This window comes from Pseudophryne corroboree, chromosome 4 (assembly GCF_028390025.1).
Source record: "Pseudophryne corroboree isolate aPseCor3 chromosome 4, aPseCor3.hap2, whole genome shotgun sequence".
Lineage (NCBI taxonomy): Eukaryota > Metazoa > Chordata > Amphibia > Anura > Myobatrachidae > Pseudophryne > Pseudophryne corroboree.
The window spans coordinates 26,264,655-26,287,405 of NC_086447.1; the positions used below are offsets into that span (position 1 = coordinate 26,264,655).

Genomic DNA, 22,751 nt, shown 5'->3' on the forward strand with positions numbered 1-22,751 from the left:
TTCTGCAATATGATTTTTTGCTTGCTTTTTCATTGAGCAATGCAACAGTATATAGTTATCAAAATATAAATTATTGAATTCAAAGTGTTTAGGTAACAAAATATGTTTCTGCCAATTTCGAACTGGGGACCTTTCACGCGTGAGGCAAACATGAAATCACTACACTACAGATACTACATGAAAAATTTGCGACCATCATCCAGTAAAAAATGATCTTTGACATTCAGTATGGCATGCTAAAATAAACTTTTTATCTGATTGTATTTTTATTGAGCATTTTACCCAAAAATTAATTGTTTTAAAATTCTAAAGCTAAAAGATTGTTTCTGCCCAGTTTCGAACTGGGGATCTTTCACGTGTTAGGCGAACGTGATAACCACTACACTACAGAAACTGACTCGCGTGGTCCCATCACTATCTAGTCTGGAAGTACAAATGACACATGCTTTTCTTAGAAATATAATTTTTTCTAAACTTTTTTTCCTATTTTCTAATAATTTTGACGCTATTTTTCCACTTTGCATTTCAAGAGGACACATTCACTTATTATCAATTCTGATCATTGTATTTAATAAAAAAATATTTTTTGAATGTATTTCTGACCAATTTTGAAGGGAGACCTTATGCATATTGGGTAAATGTGAATAACTCTACACTACAGGTACTTCATGAATGCAACACCATCCAATATGCATGGTAGAAGGGAAATTGACTTTTGATATTCTGCAATATGATTTTTGCTTGCTTTTTCATTGAGCAATGCAACAGTAGATAGTTATCAAAATATAAATTATTGAATTCAAAGTGTTTAGGTAACAAAATATGTTTCTGCCCAGTTTCGAACTGGGGACCTCTCGCGTGTGAGGCGAACGTGATAACCACTACAATTGTTTCTGCCAATTTCGAACTGGGGACCTTTCACGTGTGAGGTAAACATGAAATCACTACACTACAGATACTACATGAAAAATTTGAGACCATCATCCAATAAAAAATGATCTTTGATATTCAGTATGGCATGCTAAAATAAACTTTTTATCTGATTGTATTTTTATTGAGCATTTTACCCAAAAATTCATTGTTTTAAAATTCTAAAGCTAAAAGATTGTTTCTGCCCAGTTTCGAACTGGGGACCTTTCGCGTGTTATGCGAACGTGATAACCACTACATTACAGAAACTGACACTTGTGGATTCCATCACTATCTAGTCTGGAAGTACAAATGACACATGCTTTTCTTAGAAATATGATTTTTTCTAAACTTTTTTTCCTTTTTTCTAATAATTTTGACGCTATTTTTCCACTTTGCATTTCAAGAGGACACATTCACTTATTATCAATTCTGATCATTGTATTTACTAAAAAAATTTTTTTAATGTATTTCTGACCAATTTTGAAGGGGGACCTTATGCATATTGGGTAAATGTGAATAACTCTACACTACAGGTACTTCATGAATGCAACACCATCCAATATGCATGGTAGAAGGGAAATTGACTTTTGATATTCTGCAATATGATTTTTGCTTGCTTTTTCATTGAGCAATGCAACAGTAGATAGTTATCAAAATATAAATTATTGAATTCAAAGTGTTTAGGTAACAAAATATGTTTCTGCCAATTTCGAACTGGGGACCTTTCACGTGTGAGGCAAACATGAAATCACTACACTACAGATACTACATGTAAAATTTGAGACCATCATCCAATAAAAAATGATCTTTGACATTCAGTATGGCATGCTAAAATAAACTTTTTATCTGATTGTATTTTTATTGAGCATTTTACCCAAAAATTAATTGTTTTAAAATTCTAAAGCTAAAAGATTGTTTCTGCCCAGTTTCGAACTGGGGATCTTTCACGTGTTAGGCGAACGTGATAACCACTACACTACAGAAACTGACTCGCGTGGTCCCATCACTATCTAGTCTGGAAGTACAAATGACACATGCTTTTCTTAGAAATATAATTTTTTCTAAACTTTTTTTCCTATTTTCTAATAATTTTGACGCTATTTTTCCACTTTGCATTTCAAGAGGACACATTCACTTATTATCAATTCTGATCATTGTATTTACTAAAAAAAATATTTTTTGAATGTATTTCTGACCAATTTTGAAGGGGGACCTTAAGCATATTGGGTAAATGTGAATAACTCTACACTACAGGTACTTCATGAATGCAACACCATCCAATATGCATGGTAGAAGGGAAATTGACTTTTGATAATCTGCAATATGATTTTTGCTTGCTTTTTCATTGAGCAATGCAACAGTAGATAGTTATCAAAATATAAATTATTGAATTCAAAGTGTTTAGGTAACAAAATATGTTTCTGCCCAGTTTCGAACTGGGGACCTTTCGCGTGTGAGGCGAACGTGATAACCACTACACTACAGAAACTACAATGAAACAGCATCTCCCGCCATCCAATAAAAAATGATCTTTGACAGACATTATGACATTCTGAAATAAACTTTTTATATGATTGCATTTTTATTTGGCATTTCAACCAAAAATCCCTTGTTTTAAAATTCTAAAGATAACAGCATATTTCTGCCTAGTTTCGAACTGGGGACCTTTTGTGTTTTAGGCGAATGTGATAACCACTACAATACAGAAACTGACTTTTGAAGATCTCATCACTGTGGAGTCGGGAAGTTCCATTGGCAAACCGTTTTCTTAGAATTTTTTTTTCTAAACTTATTTTTCTATTTTCTAATAATTTCTATGCTATTTTTTCCACTTTGCATTTCAAGAGGACACATTCACTTATTAATAGTTCTGATCATTGTATTTAATAAAAAAATCTATTTTTAATGTATTTCTGACCAATTTTGAAGGGGAACCTTATGCATATTGGCTAAATGTAAATAATACTACACTACAGGTACTTCATGAATGCAACACCATCCAATATGCATGGTAGAAGGGAAATTGACTTTTGATATTCTGCAATATGATTTTTTGCTTGCTTTTTCATTGAGCAATGCAACAGTATATAGTTATCAAAATATAAATTATTGAATTCAAAGTGTTTAGGTAACAAAATATGTTTCTGCCAATTTCGAACTGGGGACCTTTCACGCGTGAGGCAAACATGAAATCACTACACTACAGATACTACATGAAAAATTTGCGACCATCATCCAGTAAAAAATGATCTTTGACATTCAGTATGGCATGCTAAAATAAACTTTTTATCTGATTGTATTTTTATTGAGCATTTTACCCAAAAATTAATTGTTTTAAAATTCTACAGCTAAAAGATTGTTTCTGCCCAGTTTCAAACTGGGGACCTTTCGCGTGTTAGGCGAACGTGATAACCACTACACTACAGAAACTGACTCTCGTGAATTTCATCACTATCTAGTCTGGATGTACACATGACACATGCTTTTATTAGAAATATAATTTTTTCTAAACTTTTTTTCCTATTTTCTAATCATTTTGACGCTATTTTTCCACTTTGCATTTCGAGAGGACACATTCACTTATTATCAATTCTGATCATTGTATTTACTAAAAAATTTTTTTTTAATGTATTTCTGACCAATTTTGAAGGGGGACCTTATGCATATTGGATAAATGTGAATAACTCTACACTACAGGAACTTCATGAATGCAACACCATCCAATATGCATGGTAGAAGGGAAATTGACTTTTGATATTCTGCAATATGATTTTTTGCTTGCTTTTTCATTGAGCAATGCAACAGTAGATAGTTATCAAAATATAAATTATTGAATTCAAAGTGTTTAGGTAACAAAATATGTTTCTGCCAATTTCGAACTGGGGACCTTTCACGTGTGAGGCAAACATGAAATCACTACACTACAGATACTACATGAAAAATTTGCGACCATCATCCAATAAAAAATGATCTTTGACATTCAGTATGGCATGCTAAAATAAACTTTTTATCTGATTGTATTTTTATTGAGCATTTTACCCAAAAATTCATTGTTTTAAAATTCTAAAGCTAAAAGATTGTTTCTGCCCAGTTTCGAACTGGGGACCTTTCGCGTGTTAGGCGAACGTGATAACCACTACACTACAGAAACTGACTCTTGTGCATCCCATCACTATCTAGTCTGGAAGTACAAATGACACATGCTTTTCTTAGAAATATAATTTTTTCTAAACTTTTTTTTCCTATTTTCTAATAATTTTGACGCTATTTTTCCACTTTGCATTTCAAGAGGACACATTCACTTATTATCAATTCTGATCATTGTATTTACTAAAAAAATATTTTTTGAATGTATTTCTGACCAATTTTGAAGGGGAACCTTATGCATATTGGCTAAATGTGAATAATACTACACTACAGGTACTTCATGAATGCAACACCATCCAATATGCATGGTAGAAGGGAAATTGACTTTTGATATTCTGCAATATGATTTTTGCTTGCTTTTTCATTGAGCAATGCAACAGTAGATAGTTATCAAAATATAAATTATTGAATTCAAAGTGTTTAGGTAACAAAATATGTTTCTGCCCAGTTTCGAACTGGGGACCTTTCGCGTGTGAGGCGAACGTGATAACCACTACACTACAGAAACTACAATAAAACAGCATCTCCCGCCATCCAATAAAAAATGATCTTTGACATACATTATGGCATTCTGAAATAAACTTTTTATATGATTGCATTTTTATTTGGCATTTCAACCAAAAATCCCTTGATTTAAAATTCTAAAGATAACAGCATATTTCTGCCCAGTTTCGAACTGGGGACCTTTTGTGTTTTAGGCGAATGTGATAACCACTACAATACAGAAACTGACTTTTGAAGATCTCATCACTATGGAGTCGGGAAGTACCATTGGCAAACCGTTTTCTTAGAATTTTTTTTTCTAAACTTATTTTTCTATTTTCTAATAATTTCTATGCTATTTTTTCCACTTTGCATTTCAAGAGGACACATTCACTTATTAATAGTTCTGATCATTGTATTTAATAAAAAAATCTATTTTTAATGTATTTCTGACCAATTTTGAAGGGGAACCTTATGCATATTGGCTAAATGTGAATAATACTACACTACAGGTACTTCATGAATGCAACACCATCCAATATGCATGGTAGAAGGGAAATTGACTTTTGATATTCTGCAATATGATTTTTTGCTTGCTTTTTCATTGAGCAATGCAACAGTATATAGTTATCAAAATATAAATTATTGAATTCAAAGTGTTTAGGTAACAAAATATGTTTCTGCCAATTTCGAACTGAGGAACTTTCACGCGTGAGGCAAACATGAAATCACTACACTACAGATACTACATGAAAAATTTGCGACCATCATCCAATAAAAAATGATCTTTGACATTCAGTATGGCATGCTAAAATAAACTTTTTATCTGATTGTATTTTTATTGAGCATTTTACCCAAAAATTCATTGTTTTAAAATTCTAAAGCTAAAAGACTGATTCTGCCCAGTTTCGAACTGGCGACCTTTCGCGTGTTAGGCGAACGTGATAACCACTACACTACAGAAACTGACTCTCGTGAATCCCATCACTATCTAGTCTGGATGTACACATGACACATGCTTTTATTAGAAATATAATTTTTTCTAAACTTTTTTTCCTATTTTCTAATAATTTTGATGCTATTTTTCCACTTTGCATTTCAAGAGGACACATTCACTTATTATCAATTCTGATCATTGTATTTACTAAAAAAAATTTTTTTTAATGTATTTCTGACCAATTTTGAAGGGGGACCTTATGCATATTGGATAAATGTGAATAACTCTACACTACAGGTACTTCATGAATGCAACACCATCCAATATACATGGTAGAATTGAAATTGACTTTTGATATTCTGCAATATGATTTTTTGCTTGCTTTTTCATTGAGCAATGCAACAGTAGATAGTTATCAAAATATAAATTATTGAATTCAAAGTGTTTAGGTAACAAAATATGTTTCTGCCAATTTCGAACTGGGGACCTTTCACGTGTGAGGCAAACATGAAATCACTACACTACAGATACTACATGAAAAATTTGAGACCATCATCCAATAAAAAATGATCTTTGACATTCAGTATGGCATGCTAAAATAAACTTTTTATCTGATTGTATTTTTATTGAGCATTTTACCCAAAAATTAATTGTTTTAAAATTCTAAAGCTAAAAGATTGTTTCTGCCCAGTTTCGAACTGGGGATCTTTCACGTGTTAGGCGAACGTGATAACCACTACACTACAGAAACTGACTCACGTGGTCCCATCACTATCTAGTCTGGAAGTACAAATGACACAAGCTTTTCTTAGAAATATAATTTTTTCTAAACTTTTTTTCCTATTTTCTAATAATTTTGACGCTATTTTTCCACTTTGCATTTCAAGAGGACACATTCACTTATTATCAATTCTGATCATTGTATTTACTAAAAAAATATTTTTTGAATGTATTTCTGACCAATTTTGAAGGGGGACCTTATGCATATTGGGTAAATGTGAATAACTCTACACTACAGGTACTTCATGAATGCAACACCATCCAATATGCATGGTAGAAGGGAAATTGACTTTTGATATTCTGCAATATGATTTTTGCTTGCTTTTTCATTGAGCAATGCAACAGTAGATAGTTATCAAAATATAAATTATTGAATTCAAAGTGTTTAGGTAACAAAATATGTTTCTGCCCAGTTTCGAACTGGGGACCTTTCGCGTGTGAGGCGAACGTGATAACCACTACACTACAGAAACTACAATGAAACAGCATCTCCCGCCATCCAATAAAAAATGATCTTTGACATACATTATGACATTATGAAATAAACTTTTTATATGATTGCATTTTTATTTGGCATTTCAACCAAAAATCCCTTGTTTTAAAATTCTAAAGATAACAGCATATTTCTGCCCAGTTTCGAACTGGGGACCTTTTGTGTTTTAGGCGAATGTGATAACCACTACAATACAGAAACTGACTTTTGAAGATCTCATCACTATGGAGTCGGGAAGTACCATTGGCAAACCGTTTTCTTAGAATTTTTTTTTCTAAACTTATTTTTCTATTTTCTAATAATTTCTATGCTATTTTTTCCACTTTGCATCTCAAGAGGACACATTCACTTATTAATAGTTCTGATCATTGTATTTAATAAAAAAATCTATTTTTAATGTATTTCTGACCAATTTTGAAGGGGAACCTTATGCATATTGGCTAAATGTGAATAATACTACACTACAGGTACTTCATGAATGCAACACCATCCAATATGCATGGTAGAAGGGAAATTGACTTTTGATATTCTGCAATATGATTTTTTGCTTGCTTTTTCATTGAGCAATGCAACAGTAGATAGTTATCAAAATATAAATTATTGAATTCAAAGTGTTTAGGTAACAAAATATGTTTCTGCCAATTTCGAACTGGGGACCTTTCACGTGTGAGGTAAACATGAAATCACTACACTACAGATACTACATGAAAAATTTGAGACCATCATCCAATAAAAAATGATCTTTGATATTCAGTATGGCATGCTAAAATAAACTTTTTATCTGATTGTATTTTTATTGAGCATTTTACCCAAAAATTCATTGTTTTAAAATTCTAAAGCTAAAAGATTGTTTCTGCCCAGTTTCGAACTGGGGACCTTTCGCGTGTTATGCGAACGTGATAACCACTACACTACAGAAACTGACACTTGTGGATTCCATCACTATCTAGTCTGGAAGTACAAATGACACATGCTTTTCTTAGAAATATGATTTTTTCTAAACTTTTTTTCCTATTTTCTAATAATTTTGACGCTATTTTTCCACTTTGCATTTCAAGAGGACACATTCACTTATTATCAATTCTGATCATTGTATTTACTAAAAAAAATTTTTTTCATGTATTTCTGACCAATTTTGAAGGGGGACCTTATGCATATTGGGTAAATGTGAATAACTCTACACTACAGGTACTTCATGAATGCAACACCATCCAATATGCATGGTAGAAGGGAAATTGACTTTTGATATTCTGCAATATGATTTTTGCTTGCTTTTTCATTGAGCAATGCAACAGTAGATAGTTATCAAAATATAAATTATTGAATTCAAAGTGTTTAGGTAACAAAATATGTTTCTGCCCAGTTTCGAACTGGGGACCTTTCGCGTGTGAGGCGAACGTGATAACCACTACACTACAGAAACTACATGAAAACAGAATCTCCCGCCATCCAATAAAAAATGATCTTTGACATACATTATGGCATTCTGAAATAAACTTTTTATATGATTGCATTTTTATTTGGCATTTCAACCGAAAATCCCTTGATTTAAAATTCTAAAGATAACAGCATATTTCTGCCTAGTTTCGAACTGGGGACCTTTTGTGTTTTAGGCGAATGTGATAACCACTACAATACAGAAACTGACTTTTGAAGATCTCATCACTATGGAGTCGGGAAGTACCATTGGCAAACCGTTTTCTTAGAATTTTTTTTTCTAAACTTATTTTTCTATTTTCTAATAATTTCTATGCTATTTTTTCCACTTTGCATTTCAAGAGGACACATTCACTTATTAATAGTTCTGATCATTGTATTTAATAAAAAAATCTATTTTTAATGTATTTCTGACCAATTTTGAAGGGGAACCTTATGCATATTGGCTAAATGTGAATAATACTACACTACAGGTACTTCATGAATGCAACACCATCCAATATGCATGGTAGAAGGGAAATTGACTTTTGATATTCTGCAATATGATTTTTTGCTTGCTTTTTCATTGAGCAATGCAACAGTATATAGTTATCAAAATATAAATTATTGAATTCAAAGTGTTTAGGTAACAAAATATGTTTCTGCCAATTTCGAACTGGGGACCTTTCACGCGTGAGGCAAACATGAAATCACTACACTACAGATACTACATGAAAAATTTGCGACCATCATCCAGTAAAAAATGATCTTTGACATTCAGTATGGCATGCTAAAATAAACTTTTTATCTGATTGTATTTTTATTGAGCATTTTACCCAAAAATTAATTGTTTTAAAATTCTACAGCTAAAAGATTGTTTCTGCCCAGTTTCGAACTGGGGACCTTTCGCGTGTTAGGTGAACGAGATAACCACTACACTACAGAAACTGACTCTCGTGAATTTCATCACTATCTAGTCTGGATGTACACATGACACATGCTTTTCTTAGAAATATAATTTTTTCTAAACTTTTTTTCCTATTTTCTAATAATTTTGACGCTATTTTTCCACTTTGCATTTCAAGAGGACACATTCACTTATTATCAATTCTGATCATTGTATTTACTAAAAAAAAATTTTTTAATGTATTTCTGACCAATTTTGAAGGGGGACCTTATGCATATTGGATAAATGTGAATAACTCTACACTACAGGTACTTCATGAATGCAACACCATCCAATATGCATGGTAGAATTGAAACTGACTTTTGATATTCTGCAATATGATTTTTTGCTTGCTTTTTCATTGAGCAATGCAACAGTAGATAGTTATCAAAATATAAATTATTGAATTCAAAGTGTTTAGGTAACAAAATATGTTTCTGCCAATTTCGAACTGGGGACCTTTCACGTGTGAGGCAAACATGAAATCACTACACTACAGATACTACATGAAAAATTTGAGACCATCATCCAATAAAAAATGATCTTTGACATTCAGTATGGCATGCTAAAATAAACTTTTTATCTGATTGTATTTTTATTGAGCATTTTACCCAAAAATTAATTGTTTTAAAATTCTAAAGCTAAAAGATTGTTTCTGCCCAGTTTCGAACTGGGGATCTTTCACGTGTTAGGCGAACGTGATAACCACTACACTACAGAAACTGACTCGCGTGGTCCCATCACTATCTAGTCTGGAAGTACAAATGACACATGCTTTTCTTAGAAATATAATTTTTTCTAAACTTTTTTTCCTATTTTCTAATAATTTTGACGCTATTTTTCCACTTTGCATTTCAAGAGGACACATTCACTTATTATCAATTCTGATCATTGTATTTAATAAAAAAATATTTTTTGAATGTATTTCTGACCAATTTTGAAGGGAGACCTTATGCATATTGGGTAAATGTGAATAACTCTACACTACAGGTACTTCATGAATGCAACACCATCCAATATGCATGGTAGAAGGGAAATTGACTTTTGATATTCTGCAATATGATTTTTGCTTGCTTTTTCATTGAGCAATGCAACAGTAGATAGTTATCAAAATATAAATTATTGAATTCAAAGTGTTTAGGTAACAAAATATGTTTCTGCCCAGTTTCGAACTGGGGACCTCTCGCGTGTGAGGCGAACGTGATAACCACTACAATTGTTTCTGCCAATTTCGAACTGGGGACCTTTCACGTGTGAGGTAAACATGAAATCACTACACTACAGATACTACATGAAAAATTTGAGACCATCATCCAATAAAAAATGATCTTTGATATTCAGTATGGCATGCTAAAATAAACTTTTTATCTGATTGTATTTTTATTGAGCATTTTACCCAAAAATTCATTGTTTTAAAATTCTAAAGCTAAAAGATTGTTTCTGCCCAGTTTCGAACTGGGGACCTTTCGCGTGTTATGCGAACGTGATAACCACTACATTACAGAAACTGACACTTGTGGATTCCATCACTATCTAGTCTGGAAGTACAAATGACACATGCTTTTCTTAGAAATATGATTTTTTCTAAACTTTTTTTCCTATTTTCTAATAATTTTGACGCTATTTTTCCACTTTGCATTTCAAGAGGACACATTCACTTATTATCAATTCTGATCATTGTATTTACAAAAAAAATTTTTTTAATGTATTTCTGACCAATTTTGAAGGGGGACCTTATGCATATTGGGTAAATGTGAATAACTCTACACTACAGGTACTTCATGAATGCAACACCATCCAATATGCATGGTAGAAGGGAAATTGACTTTTGATATTCTGCAATATGATTTTTGCTTGCTTTTTCATTGAGCAATGCAACAGTAGATAGTTATCAAAATATAAATTATTGAATTCAAAGTGTTTAGGTAACAAAATATGTTTCTGCCCAGTTTCGAACTGGGGACCTTTCGCGTGTGAGGCGAACGTGATAACCACTACACTACAGAAACTACAATAAAACAGCTTCTCCCGCCATCCAATAAAAAATGATCTTTGACATACATTATGGCATTCTGAAATAAACTTTTTATATGATTGCATTTTTATTTGGCATTTCAACCAAAAATCCCTTGATTTAAAATTCTAAAGATAACAGCATATTTCTGCCCAGTTTCGAACTGGGGACCTTTTGTGTTTTAGGCGAATGTGATAACCACTACAATACAGAAACTGACTTTTGAAGATCTCATCACTATGGAGTCGGGAAGTACCATTGGCAAACCATTTTCTTAGAATTTTTTTTTCTAAACTTATTTTTCTATTTTCTAATAATTTCTATGCTATTTTTTCCACTTTGCATTTCAAGAGGACACATTCACTTATTAATAGTTCTGATCATTGTATTTAATAAAAAAATCTATTTTTAATGTATTTCTGACCAATTTTGAAGGGGAACCTTATGCATATTGGCTAAATGTGAATAATACTACACTACAGGTACTTCATGAATGCAACACCATCCAATATGCATGGTAGAAGGGAAATTGACTTTTTATATTTTGCAATATGATTTTTTGCTTGCTTTTTCATTGAGCAATGCAACAGTATATAGTTATCAAAATATAAATTATTGAATTCAAAGTGTTTAGGTAACAAAATATGTTTCTGCCAATTTCGAACTGGGGACCTTTCACGCTTGAGGCAAACATGAAATCACTACACTACAGATACTACATGAAAAATTTGCGACCATCATCCAATAAAAAATGATCTTTGACATTCAGTAAGGCATGCTAAAATAAACTTTTTATCTGATTGTATTTTTATTGAGCATTTTACCCAAAAATTCATTGTTTTAAAATTCTAAAGCTAAAAGATTGTTTCTGCCCAGTTTCGAACTGGGGACCTTTCGCGTGTTAGGCGAATGTGATAACCACTACACTACAGAAACTGACTCTTGTGGATTCCATCACTATCTAGTCTGGAAGTACAAATGACACATGCTTTTCTTAGAAAAATAATTTTTTCTAAACTTTTTTTTCCTATTTTCTAATAATTTTGACGCTATTTTTCCACTTTGCATTTCAAGAGGACACATTCACTTATTATCAATTCTGATCATTGTATTTAATAAAAAAAAATTTTTTTTAATGTATTTCTGACCAATTTTGAAGGGGGACCTTATGCATATTGGATAAATGTGAATAACTCTACACTACAGGTACTTCATGAATGCAACACCATCCAATATGCATGGTAGAAGGGAAATTTACTTTTGATATTCTGCAATATGATTTTTGCTTGCTTTTTCATTGAGCAATGCAACAGTAGATAGTTATCAAAATATAAATTATTGAATTCAAAGTGTTTAGGTAACAAAATATGTTTCTGCCCAGTTTCGAACTGGGGACCTTTCGCGTGTGGGCGAACGTGATAACCACTACACTACAGAAACTACATGAAAACAGAATCTCCCGCCATCCAATAAAAAATGATCTTTGACATACATTACGGCATTCTGAAATAAACTTTTTATATGATTGCATTTTTATTTGGCATTTCAACTGAAAATCCCTTGATTTAAAATTCTAAAGATAACAGCATATTTCTGCCTAGTTTCGAACTGGGGACCTTTTGTGTTTTAGGCGAATGTGATAACCACTACAATACAGAAACTGACTTTTGAAGATCTCATCACTATGGAGTCGGGAAGTACCATTGGCAAACCGTTTTCTTAGAATTTTTTTTTCTAAACTTATTTTTCTATTTTCTAATAATTTCTATGCTATTTTTTCCACTTTGCATTTCAAGAGGACACATTCACTTATTAATAGTTCTGATCATTGTATTTAATAAAAAAATCTATTTTTAATGTATTTCTGACCAATTTTGAAGGGGAACCTTATGCATATTGGCTAAATGTGAATAATACTACACTACAGGTACTTCATGAATGCAACACCATCCAATATGCATGGTAGAAGGGAAATTGACTTTTGATATTCTGCAATATGATTTTTTGCTTGCTTTTTCATTGAGCAATGCAACAGTATATAGTTATCAAAATATAAATTATTGAATTCAAAGTGTTTAGGTAACAAAATATGTTTCTGCCAATTTCGAACTGGGGAACTTTCACGCGTGAGGCAAACATGAAATCACTACACTACAGATACTACATGAAAAATTTGCGACCATCATCCAATAAAAAATGATCTTTGACATTCAGTATGGCATGCTAAAATAAACTTTTTATCTGATTGTATTTTTATTGAGCATTTTACCCAAAAATTCATTGTTTTAAAATTCTAAAGCTAAAAGATTGTTTCTGCCCAGTTTCGAACTGGGGACCTTTCGCGTGTTAGGCGAACATGATAACCACTACACTACAGAAACTGACTCTCGTGAATCCCATCACTATCTAGTCTGGAAGTACAAATGACACATGCTTTTCTTAGAAATATAATTTTTTCTAAACTTTTTTTCCTATTTTCTAATAATTTTGATGCTATTTTTCCACTTTGCATTTCAAGAGGACACATTCACTTATTATCAATTCTGATCATTGTATTTGCTAAAAAAAAAATTTTTTAATGTATTTCTGACCAATTTTGAAGGGGGACCTTATGCATATTGGATAAATGTGAATAACTCTACACTACAGGTACTTCATGAATGCAACACCATCCAATATGCATGGTAGAATTGAAATTGACTTTTGATATTCTGCAATATGATTTTTTGCTTGCTTTTTCATTGAGCAATGCAACAGTAGATAGTTATCAAAATATAAATTATTGAATTCAAAGTGTTTAGGTAACAAAATATGTTTCTGCCCAGTTTCGAACTGGGGACCTTTCGCTTGTGAGGCGAACGTGATAACCACTACACTACATAAACTACAATGAAACAGCATCTCCCGCCATCCAATAAAAAATGATCTTTGACATACATTATGACATTCTGAAATAAACTTTTTATATGATTGCATTTTTATTTGGCATTTCAACCAAAAATCCCTTGTTTTAAAATTCTAAAGATAACAGCATATTTCTGCCCAGTTTCGAACTGGGGACCTTTTGTGTTTTAGGCGAATGTGATAACCACTACAATACAGAAACTGACTTTTGAAGATCTCATCACTATGGAGTCGGGAAGTACCATTGGCAAACCGTTTTCTTAGAATTTTTTTTTCTAAACTTATTTTTCTATTTTCTAATAATTTCTATGCTATTTTTTCCACTTTGCATCTCAAGAGGACACATTCACTTATTAATAGTTCTGATCATTGTATTTAATAAAAAAATCTATTTTTAATGTATTTCTGACCAATTTTGAAGGGGAACCTTATGCATATTGGCTAAATGTGAATAATACTACACTTCAGGTACTTCATGAATGCAACACCATCCAATATGCATGGTAGAAGGGAAATTGACTTTTGATATTCTGCAATATGATTTTTTGCTTGCTTTTTCATTGAGCAATGCAACAGTAGATAGTTATCAAAATATAAATTATTGAATTCAAAGTGTTTAGGTAACAAAATATGTTTCTGCCAATTTCGAACTGGGGACCTTTCACGTGTGAGGATAACATGAAATCACTACACTACAGATACTACATGAAAAATTTGAGACCATCATCCAATAAAAAATGATCTTTGATATTCAGTATGGCATGCTAAAATAAACTTTTTATCTGATTGTATTTTTATTGAGCATTTTACCCAAAAATTCATTGTTTTAAAATTCTAAAGCTAAAAGATTGTTTCTGCCCAGTTTCGAACTGGGGACCTTTCGCGTGTTATGCGAACGTGATAACCACTACACTACAGAAACTGACACTTGTGGATTCCATCACTATCTAGTCTGGAAGTACAAATGACACATGCTTTTCTTAGAAATATAATTTTTTCTAAACTTTTTTTCCTATTTTCTAATAATTTTGATGCTATTTTTCCACTTTGCATTTCAAGAGGACACATTCACTTATTATCAATTCTGATCATTGTATTTACTAAAAAAAAATTTTTTTAATGTATTTCTGACCAATTTTGAAGGGGGACCTTATGCATATTGGATAAATGTGAATAACTCTACACTACAGGTACTTCATGAATGCAACACCATCCAATATACATGGTAGAATTGAAATTGACTTTTGATATTCTGCAATATGATTTTTTGCTTGCTTTTTCATTGAGCAATGCAACAGTAGATAGTTATCAAAATATAAATTATTGAATTCAAAGTGTTTAGGTAACAAAATATGTTTCTGCCAATTTCGAACTGGGGACCTTTCACGTGTGAGGCAAACATGAAATCACTACACTACAGATACTACATGAAAAATTTGAGACCATCATCCAATAAAAAATGATCTTTGACATTCAGTATGGCATGCTAAAATAAACTTTTTATCTGATTGTATTTTTATTGAGCATTTTACCCAAAAATTCATTGTTTTAAAATTCTAAAGCTAAAAGATTGTTTCTGCCCAGTTTCGAACTGGGGACCTTTCGCGTGTTAGGCAAACGTGATAACCACTACACTACAGAAACTGACTCTTGTGGATTCCATCACTATCTAGTCTGGAAGTACAAATGACACATGCTTTTCTTAGAAAAATAATTTTTTCTAAACTTTTTTTTCCTATTTTCTAATAATTTTGACGCTATTTTTCCACTTTGCATTTCAAGAGGACACATTCACTTATTATCAATTCTGATCATTGTATTTAATAAAAAAAAATTTTTTTTAATGTATTTCTGACCAATTTTGAAGGGGGACCTTATGCATATTGGATAAATGTGAATAACTCTATACTACAGGTACTTCATGAATGCAACACCATCCAATATGCATGGTAGAAGGGAAATTTACTTTTGATATTCTGCAATATGATTTTTGCTTGCTTTTTCATTGAGCAATGCAACAGTAGATAGTTATCAAAATATAAATTATTGAATTCAAAGTGTTTAGGTAACAAAATATGTTTCTGCCCAGTTTCGAACTGGGGACCTTTCGCGTGTGGGCGAACGTGATAACCACTACACTACAGAAACTACATGAAAACAGAATCTCCCGCCATCCAATAAAAAATGATCTTTGACATACATTACGGCATTCTGAAATAAACTTTTTATATGATTGCATTTTTATTTGGCATTTCAACTGAAAATCCCTTGATTTAAAATTCTAAAGATAACAGCATATTTCTGCCTAGTTTCGAACTGGGGACCTTTTGTGTTTTAGGCGAATGTGATAACCACTACAATACAGAAACTGACTTTTGAAGATCTCATCACTATGGAGTCGGGAAGTACCATTGGCAAACCGTTTTCTTAGAATTTTTTTTTCTAAACTTATTTTTCTATTTTCTAATAATTTCTATGCTATTTTTTCCACTTTGCATTTCAAGAGGACACATTCACTTATTAATAGTTCTGATCATTGTATTTAATAAAAAAATCTATTTTTAATGTATTTCTGACCAATTTTGAAGGGGAACCTTATGCATATTGGCTAAATGTGAATAATACTACACTACAGGTACTTCATGAATGCAACACCATCCAATATGCATGGTAGAAGGGAAATTGACTTTTGATATTCTGCAATATGATTTTTTGCTTGCTTTTTCATTGAGCAATGCAACAGTATATAGTTATCAAAATATAAATTATTGAATTCAAAGTGTTTAGGTAACAAAATATGTTTCTGCCAATTTCGAACTGGGGAACTTTCACGCGTGAGGCAAACATGAAATCACTACACTACAGATACTACATGAAAAATTTGCGACCATCATCCAATAAAAAATGATCTTTGACATTCAGTATGGCATGCTAAAATAAACTTTTTATCTGATTGTATTTTTATTGAGCATTTTACCCAAAAATTCATTGTTTTAAAATTCTAAAGCTAAAAGATTGTTTCTGCCCAGTTTCGAACTGGGGACCTTTCGCGTGTTAGGCGAACATGATAACCACTACACTACAGAAACTGACTCTCGTGTATCCCATCACTATCTAGTCTGGAAGTACAAATGACACATGCTTTTCTTAGAAATATAATTTTTTCTAAACTTTTTTTCCTATTTTCTAATAATTTTGATGCTATTTTTCCACTTTGCATTTCAAGAGGACACATTCACTTATTATCAATTCTGATCATTGTATTTACTAAAAAAAAAATTTTTTTATGTATTTCTGACCAATTTTGAAGGGGGACCTTATGCATATTGGATAAATGTGAATAACTCTACACTACAGGTACTTCATGAATGCAACACCATCCAATATGCATGGTAGAATTGAAATTGACTTTTGATATTCTGCAATATGATTTTTTGCTTGCTTTTTCATTGAGCAATGCAACAGTAGATAGTTATCAAAATATAAATTATTGAATTCAAAGTGTTTAGGTAACAAAATATGTTTCTGCCCAGTTTCGAACTGGGGACCTTTCGCTTGTGAGGCGAACGTGATAACCACTACACTACAGAAACTACAATGAAACAGCTTCTCCCGCCATCCAATAAAAAATGATCTTTGACATACATTATGACATTCTGAAATAAACTTTTTATATGATTGCATTTTTATTTGGCATTTCAACCAAAAATCCCTTGTTTTAAAATTCTAAAGATAACAGCATATTTCTGCCCAGTTTCGAACTGGGGACCTTTTGTATTTTAGGCGAATGTGATAACCACTACAATACAGAAACTGACTTTTGAAGATCTCATCACTATGGAGTCGGGAAGTACCATTGGCAAACCGTTTTCTTAGAATTTTTTTTTCTAAACTTATTTTTCTATTTTCTAATAATTTCTATGCTATTTTTTCCACTTTGCATCTCAAGAGGACACATTCACTTATTAATAGTTCTGATCATTGTATTTAATAAAAAAATCTATTTTTAATGTATTTCTGACCAATTTTGAAGGGGAACCTTATGCATATTGGCTAAATGTGAATAATACTACACTACAGGTACTTCATGAATGCAACACCATCCAATATGCATGGTAGAAGGGAAATTGACTTTTGATATTCTGCAATATGATTTTTTGCTTGCTTTTTCATTGAGCAATGCAACAGTAGATAGTTATCAAAATATAAATTATTGAATTCAAAGTGTTTAGGTAACAAAATATGTTTATGCCAATTTCGAACTGGGGACCTTTCACGTGTGAGGATAACATGAAATCACTACACTACAGATACTACATGAAAAATTTGAGACCATCATCCAATAAAAAATGATCTTTGATATTCAGTATGGCATGCTAAAATAAACTTTTTATCTGATTGTATTTTTATTGAGCATTTTACCCAAAAATTCATTGTTTTAAAATTCTAAAGCTAAAAGATTGTTTCTGCCCAGTTTCGAACTGGGGACCTTTCGCGTGTTATGCGAACGTGAAAACCACTACACTACAGAAACTGACACTTGTGGATTCCATCACTATCTAGTCTGGAAGTACAAATGACACATGCTTTTCTTAGAAATATAATTTTTTCTAAACTTTTTTTCCTATTTTCTAATAATTTTGATGCTATTTTTCCACTTTGCATTTCAAGAGGACACATTCACTTATTATCAATTCTGATCATTGTATTTACTAAAAAAAAAAAATTTTAATGTATTTCTGACCAATTTTGAAGGGGGACCTTATGCATATTGGATAAATGTGAATAACTCTACACTACAGGTACTTCATGAATGCAACACCATCCAATATACATGGTAGAATTGAAATTGACTTTTGATATTCTGCAATATGATTTTTTGCTTGCTTTTTCATTGAGCAATGCAACAGTAGATAGTTATCAAAATATAAATTATTGAATTCAAAGTGTTTAGGTAACAAAATATGTTTCTGCCAATTTCGAACTGGGGACCTTTCACGTGTGAGGCAAACATGAAATCACTACACTACAGATACTACATGAAAAATTTGAGACCATCATCCAATAAAAAATGATCTTTGACATTCAGTATGGCATGCTAAAATAAACTTTTTATCTGATTGTATTTTTATTGAGCATTTTACCAAAAAATTAATTGTTTTAAAATTCTAAAGCTAAAAGATTGTTTCTGCCCAGTTTCGAACTGGGGATCTTTCACGTGTTAGGCGAACGTGATAACCACTACACTACAGAAACTGACTCACGTGGTCCCATCACTATCTAGTCTGGAAGTACAAATGACACAAGCTTTTCTTAGAAATATAATTTTTTCTAAACTTTTTTTCCTATTTTCTAATAATTTTGACGCTATTTTTCCACTTTGCATTTCAAGAGGACACATTCACTTATTATCAATTCTGATCATTGTATTTACTAAAAAAATATTTTTTGAATGTATTTCTGACCAATTTTGAAGAAGGACCTTATGCATATTGGGTAAATGTGAATAAATCTACACTACAGGTACTTCATGAATGCAACACCATCCAATATGCATGGTAGAAGGGAAATTGACTTTTGATATTCTGCAATATGATTTTTGCTTGCTTTTTCATTGAGCAATGCAACAGTAGATAGTTATCAAAATATAAATTATTGAATTCAAAGTGTTTAGGTAACAAAATATGTTTCTGCCCAGTTTCGAACTGGGGACCTTTCGCGTGTGAGGCGAACGTGATAACCACTACACTACAGAAACTACAATGAAACAGCATCTCCCGCCATCCAATAAAAAATTATCTTTGACATACATTATGACATTCTGAAATAAACTTTTTATATGATTGCATTTTTATTTGGCATTTCAACCAAAAATCCCTTGTTTTAAAATTCTAAAGATAACAGCATATTTCTGCCCAGTTTCGAACTGGGGACCTTTTGTGTTTTAGGCGAATGTGATAACCACTACAATACAGAAACTGACTTTTGAAGATCTCATCACTATGGAGTCGGGAAGTACCATTGGCAAACCGTTTTCTTAGAATTTTTTTTTCTAAACTTATTTTTCTATTTTCTAATAATTTCTATGCTATTTTTTCCACTTTGCATCTCAAGAGGACACATTCACTTATTAATAGTTCTGATCATTGTATTTAATAAAAAAATCTATTTTTAATGTATTTCTGACCAATTTTGAAGGGGAACCTTATGCATATTGGCTAAATGTGAATAATACTACACTACAGGTACTTCATGAATGCAACACCATCCAATATGCATGGTAGAAGGGAAATTGACTTTTGATATTCTGCAATATGATTTTTTGCTTGCTTTTTCTTTGAGCAATGCAACAGTAGATAGTTATCAAAATATAAATTATTGAATTCAAAGTGTTTAGGTAACAAAATATGTTTCTGCCAATTTCGAACTGGGGACCTTTCACGTGTGAGGTAAACATGAAATCACTACACTACAGATACTACATGAAAAATTTGAGACCATCATCCAATAAAAAATGATCTTTGATATTCAGTATGGCATGCTAAAATAAACTTTTTATCTGATTGTATTTTTATTGAGCATTTTACCCAAAAATTCATTGTTTTAAAATTCTAAAGCTAAAAGATTGTTTCTGCCCAGTTTCGAACTGGGGACCTTTCGCGTGTTATGCGAACGTGATAACCACTAAACTACAGAAACTGACACTTGTGGATTCTATCACTATCTAGTCTGGAAGTACAAATGACACATGCTTTTCTTAGAAATATGATTTTTTCTAAACTTTTTTTCCTATTTTCTAATAATTTTGACGCTATTTTTCCACTTTGCATTTCAAGAGGACACATTCACTTATTATCAATTCTGATCATTGTATTTACTAAAAAAAAATTTTTTTATGTATTTCTGACCAATTTTGAAGGGGGACCTTATGCATATTGGGTAAATGTGAATAACTCTACACTACAGGTACTTCATGAATGCAACACCATCCAATATGCATGGTAGAAGGGAAATTGACTTTTGATATTCTGCAATATGATTTTTGCTTGCTTTTTCATTGAGCAATGCAACAGTAGATAGTTATCAAAATATAAATTATTGAATTCAAAGTGTTTAGGTAACAAAATATGTTTCTGCCCAGTTTCGAACTGGGGACCTTTCGCGTGTGAGGCGAACGTGATAACCACTACACTACAGAAACTACATGAAAACAGAATCTCCCGCCATCCAATAAAAAATGATCTTTGACATACATTATGGCATTCTGAAATAAACTTTTTATATGATTGCATTTTTATTTGGCATTTCAACCGAAATCCCTTGATTTAAAATTCTAAAGATAACAGCATATTTCTGCCTAGTTTCGAACTGGGGACCTTTTGTGTTTTAGGCGAATGTGATAACCACTACAATACAGAAACTGACTTTTGAAGATCTCATCACTATGGAGTCGGGAAGTACCATTGGCAAACCGTTTTCTTAGAATTTTTTTTTCTAAACTTATTTTTCTATTTTCTAATAATTTCTATGCTATTTTTTCCACTTTGCATTTCAAGAGGACACATTCACTTATTAATAGTTCTGATCATTGTATTTAATAAAAAAATCTATTTTTAATGTATTTCTGACCAATTTTGAAGGGGAACCTTATGCATATTGGCTAAATGTGAATAATACTACACTACAGGTACTTCATGAATGCAACACCATCCAATATGCATGGTAGAAGGGAAATTGACTTTTGATATTCTGCAATATGATTTTTTGCTTGCTTTTTCATTGAGCAATGCAACAGTATATAGTTATCAAAATATAAATTATTGAATTCAAAGTGTTTAGGTAACAAAATATGTTTCTGCCAATTTCGAACTGGGGACCTTTCACGCGTGAGGCAAACATGAAATCACTACACTACAGATACTACATGAAAAATTTGCGACCATCATCCAGTAAAAAATGATCTTTGACATTCAGTATGGCATGCTAAAATAAACTTTTTATCTGATTGTATTTTTATTGAGCATTTTACCCAAAAATTAATTGTTTTAAAATTCTAAAGCTAAAAGATTGTTTCTGCCCAGTTTCGAACTGGGGATCTTTCACGTGTTAGGCGAACGTGATAACCACTACACTACAGAAACTGACTCGCGTGGTCCCATCACTATCTAGTCTGGAAGTACAAATGACACATGCTTTTCTTAGAAATATAATTTTTTCTAAACTTTTTTTCCTATTTTCTAATAATTTTGACGCTATTTTTCCACTTTGCATTTCAAGAGGACACATTCACTTATTATCAATTCTGATCATTGTATTTAATAAAAAAATATTTTTTGAATGTATTTCTGACCAATTTTGAAGGGAGACCTTATGCATATTGGGTAAATGTGAATAACTCTACACTACAGGTACTTCATGAATGCAACACCATCCAATATGCATGGTAGAAGGGAAATTGACTTTTGATATTCTGCAATATGATTTTTGCTTGCTTTTTCATTGAGCAATGCAACAGTAGATAGTTATCAAAATATAAATTATTGAATTCAAAGTGTTTAGGTAACAAAATATGTTTCTGCCCAGTTTCGAACTGGGGACCTCTCGCGTGTGAGGCGAACGTGATAACCACTACAATTGTTTCTGCCAATTTCGAACTGGGGACCTTTCACGTGTGAGGTAAACATGAAATCACTACACTACAGATACTACATGAAAAATT

At 31.9% G+C, this 22,751-nt stretch overlaps 29 non-coding genes across 29 annotated transcripts; all 29 read right to left on the bottom strand.

Annotated features, from left to right (window-relative positions):
• Positions 1-321: 321 nt before the first annotated feature.
• Positions 322-394, bottom strand: TRNAV-AAC (transfer RNA valine (anticodon AAC)). The gene has a single exon. It is a non-coding gene; the product is annotated as a tRNA-Val (tRNA).
• A 712-nt stretch (positions 395-1,106) lies between these two features.
• Positions 1,107-1,179, bottom strand: TRNAV-AAC (transfer RNA valine (anticodon AAC)). Its single transcript has one exon. It is a non-coding gene; the product is annotated as a tRNA-Val (tRNA).
• A 646-nt stretch (positions 1,180-1,825) lies between these two features.
• On the bottom strand, positions 1,826-1,898 carry TRNAV-AAC (transfer RNA valine (anticodon AAC)). The gene has a single exon. It is a non-coding gene; the product is annotated as a tRNA-Val (tRNA).
• A 430-nt stretch (positions 1,899-2,328) lies between these two features.
• TRNAV-CAC (transfer RNA valine (anticodon CAC)) lies at positions 2,329-2,401 on the bottom strand. Its single transcript has one exon. It is a non-coding gene; the product is annotated as a tRNA-Val (tRNA).
• Positions 2,402-3,269: 868 nt separating this feature from the next.
• TRNAV-AAC (transfer RNA valine (anticodon AAC)) lies at positions 3,270-3,342 on the bottom strand. Its single transcript has one exon. It is a non-coding gene; the product is annotated as a tRNA-Val (tRNA).
• A 648-nt stretch (positions 3,343-3,990) lies between these two features.
• On the bottom strand, positions 3,991-4,063 carry TRNAV-AAC (transfer RNA valine (anticodon AAC)). Its single transcript has one exon. It is a non-coding gene; the product is annotated as a tRNA-Val (tRNA).
• Positions 4,064-4,494: 431 nt separating this feature from the next.
• TRNAV-CAC (transfer RNA valine (anticodon CAC)) lies at positions 4,495-4,567 on the bottom strand. The gene has a single exon. It is a non-coding gene; the product is annotated as a tRNA-Val (tRNA).
• Positions 4,568-5,435: 868 nt separating this feature from the next.
• On the bottom strand, positions 5,436-5,508 carry TRNAV-AAC (transfer RNA valine (anticodon AAC)). The gene has a single exon. It is a non-coding gene; the product is annotated as a tRNA-Val (tRNA).
• Positions 5,509-6,157: 649 nt separating this feature from the next.
• TRNAV-AAC (transfer RNA valine (anticodon AAC)) lies at positions 6,158-6,230 on the bottom strand. The gene has a single exon. It is a non-coding gene; the product is annotated as a tRNA-Val (tRNA).
• Positions 6,231-6,659: 429 nt separating this feature from the next.
• On the bottom strand, positions 6,660-6,732 carry TRNAV-CAC (transfer RNA valine (anticodon CAC)). Its single transcript has one exon. It is a non-coding gene; the product is annotated as a tRNA-Val (tRNA).
• Positions 6,733-7,600: 868 nt separating this feature from the next.
• Positions 7,601-7,673, bottom strand: TRNAV-AAC (transfer RNA valine (anticodon AAC)). Its single transcript has one exon. It is a non-coding gene; the product is annotated as a tRNA-Val (tRNA).
• Positions 7,674-8,102: 429 nt separating this feature from the next.
• Positions 8,103-8,175, bottom strand: TRNAV-CAC (transfer RNA valine (anticodon CAC)). The gene has a single exon. It is a non-coding gene; the product is annotated as a tRNA-Val (tRNA).
• An 868-nt stretch (positions 8,176-9,043) lies between these two features.
• On the bottom strand, positions 9,044-9,116 carry TRNAV-AAC (transfer RNA valine (anticodon AAC)). The gene has a single exon. It is a non-coding gene; the product is annotated as a tRNA-Val (tRNA).
• Positions 9,117-9,764: 648 nt separating this feature from the next.
• TRNAV-AAC (transfer RNA valine (anticodon AAC)) lies at positions 9,765-9,837 on the bottom strand. The gene has a single exon. It is a non-coding gene; the product is annotated as a tRNA-Val (tRNA).
• A 712-nt stretch (positions 9,838-10,549) lies between these two features.
• Positions 10,550-10,622, bottom strand: TRNAV-AAC (transfer RNA valine (anticodon AAC)). Its single transcript has one exon. It is a non-coding gene; the product is annotated as a tRNA-Val (tRNA).
• Positions 10,623-11,050: 428 nt separating this feature from the next.
• TRNAV-CAC (transfer RNA valine (anticodon CAC)) lies at positions 11,051-11,123 on the bottom strand. The gene has a single exon. It is a non-coding gene; the product is annotated as a tRNA-Val (tRNA).
• Positions 11,124-11,991: 868 nt separating this feature from the next.
• Positions 11,992-12,064, bottom strand: TRNAV-AAC (transfer RNA valine (anticodon AAC)). Its single transcript has one exon. It is a non-coding gene; the product is annotated as a tRNA-Val (tRNA).
• A 1,372-nt stretch (positions 12,065-13,436) lies between these two features.
• TRNAV-AAC (transfer RNA valine (anticodon AAC)) lies at positions 13,437-13,509 on the bottom strand. Its single transcript has one exon. It is a non-coding gene; the product is annotated as a tRNA-Val (tRNA).
• Positions 13,510-13,940: 431 nt separating this feature from the next.
• Positions 13,941-14,013, bottom strand: TRNAV-CAC (transfer RNA valine (anticodon CAC)). The gene has a single exon. It is a non-coding gene; the product is annotated as a tRNA-Val (tRNA).
• Positions 14,014-14,881: 868 nt separating this feature from the next.
• TRNAV-AAC (transfer RNA valine (anticodon AAC)) lies at positions 14,882-14,954 on the bottom strand. The gene has a single exon. It is a non-coding gene; the product is annotated as a tRNA-Val (tRNA).
• Positions 14,955-15,603: 649 nt separating this feature from the next.
• TRNAV-AAC (transfer RNA valine (anticodon AAC)) lies at positions 15,604-15,676 on the bottom strand. The gene has a single exon. It is a non-coding gene; the product is annotated as a tRNA-Val (tRNA).
• A 1,372-nt stretch (positions 15,677-17,048) lies between these two features.
• Positions 17,049-17,121, bottom strand: TRNAV-AAC (transfer RNA valine (anticodon AAC)). Its single transcript has one exon. It is a non-coding gene; the product is annotated as a tRNA-Val (tRNA).
• A 431-nt stretch (positions 17,122-17,552) lies between these two features.
• On the bottom strand, positions 17,553-17,625 carry TRNAV-CAC (transfer RNA valine (anticodon CAC)). Its single transcript has one exon. It is a non-coding gene; the product is annotated as a tRNA-Val (tRNA).
• An 868-nt stretch (positions 17,626-18,493) lies between these two features.
• TRNAV-AAC (transfer RNA valine (anticodon AAC)) lies at positions 18,494-18,566 on the bottom strand. The gene has a single exon. It is a non-coding gene; the product is annotated as a tRNA-Val (tRNA).
• A 649-nt stretch (positions 18,567-19,215) lies between these two features.
• On the bottom strand, positions 19,216-19,288 carry TRNAV-AAC (transfer RNA valine (anticodon AAC)). The gene has a single exon. It is a non-coding gene; the product is annotated as a tRNA-Val (tRNA).
• A 429-nt stretch (positions 19,289-19,717) lies between these two features.
• On the bottom strand, positions 19,718-19,790 carry TRNAV-CAC (transfer RNA valine (anticodon CAC)). Its single transcript has one exon. It is a non-coding gene; the product is annotated as a tRNA-Val (tRNA).
• Positions 19,791-20,658: 868 nt separating this feature from the next.
• TRNAV-AAC (transfer RNA valine (anticodon AAC)) lies at positions 20,659-20,731 on the bottom strand. Its single transcript has one exon. It is a non-coding gene; the product is annotated as a tRNA-Val (tRNA).
• Positions 20,732-21,160: 429 nt separating this feature from the next.
• Positions 21,161-21,233, bottom strand: TRNAV-CAC (transfer RNA valine (anticodon CAC)). Its single transcript has one exon. It is a non-coding gene; the product is annotated as a tRNA-Val (tRNA).
• An 867-nt stretch (positions 21,234-22,100) lies between these two features.
• TRNAV-AAC (transfer RNA valine (anticodon AAC)) lies at positions 22,101-22,173 on the bottom strand. Its single transcript has one exon. It is a non-coding gene; the product is annotated as a tRNA-Val (tRNA).
• Between the last annotated feature and the right edge of the window lie 578 nt (positions 22,174-22,751).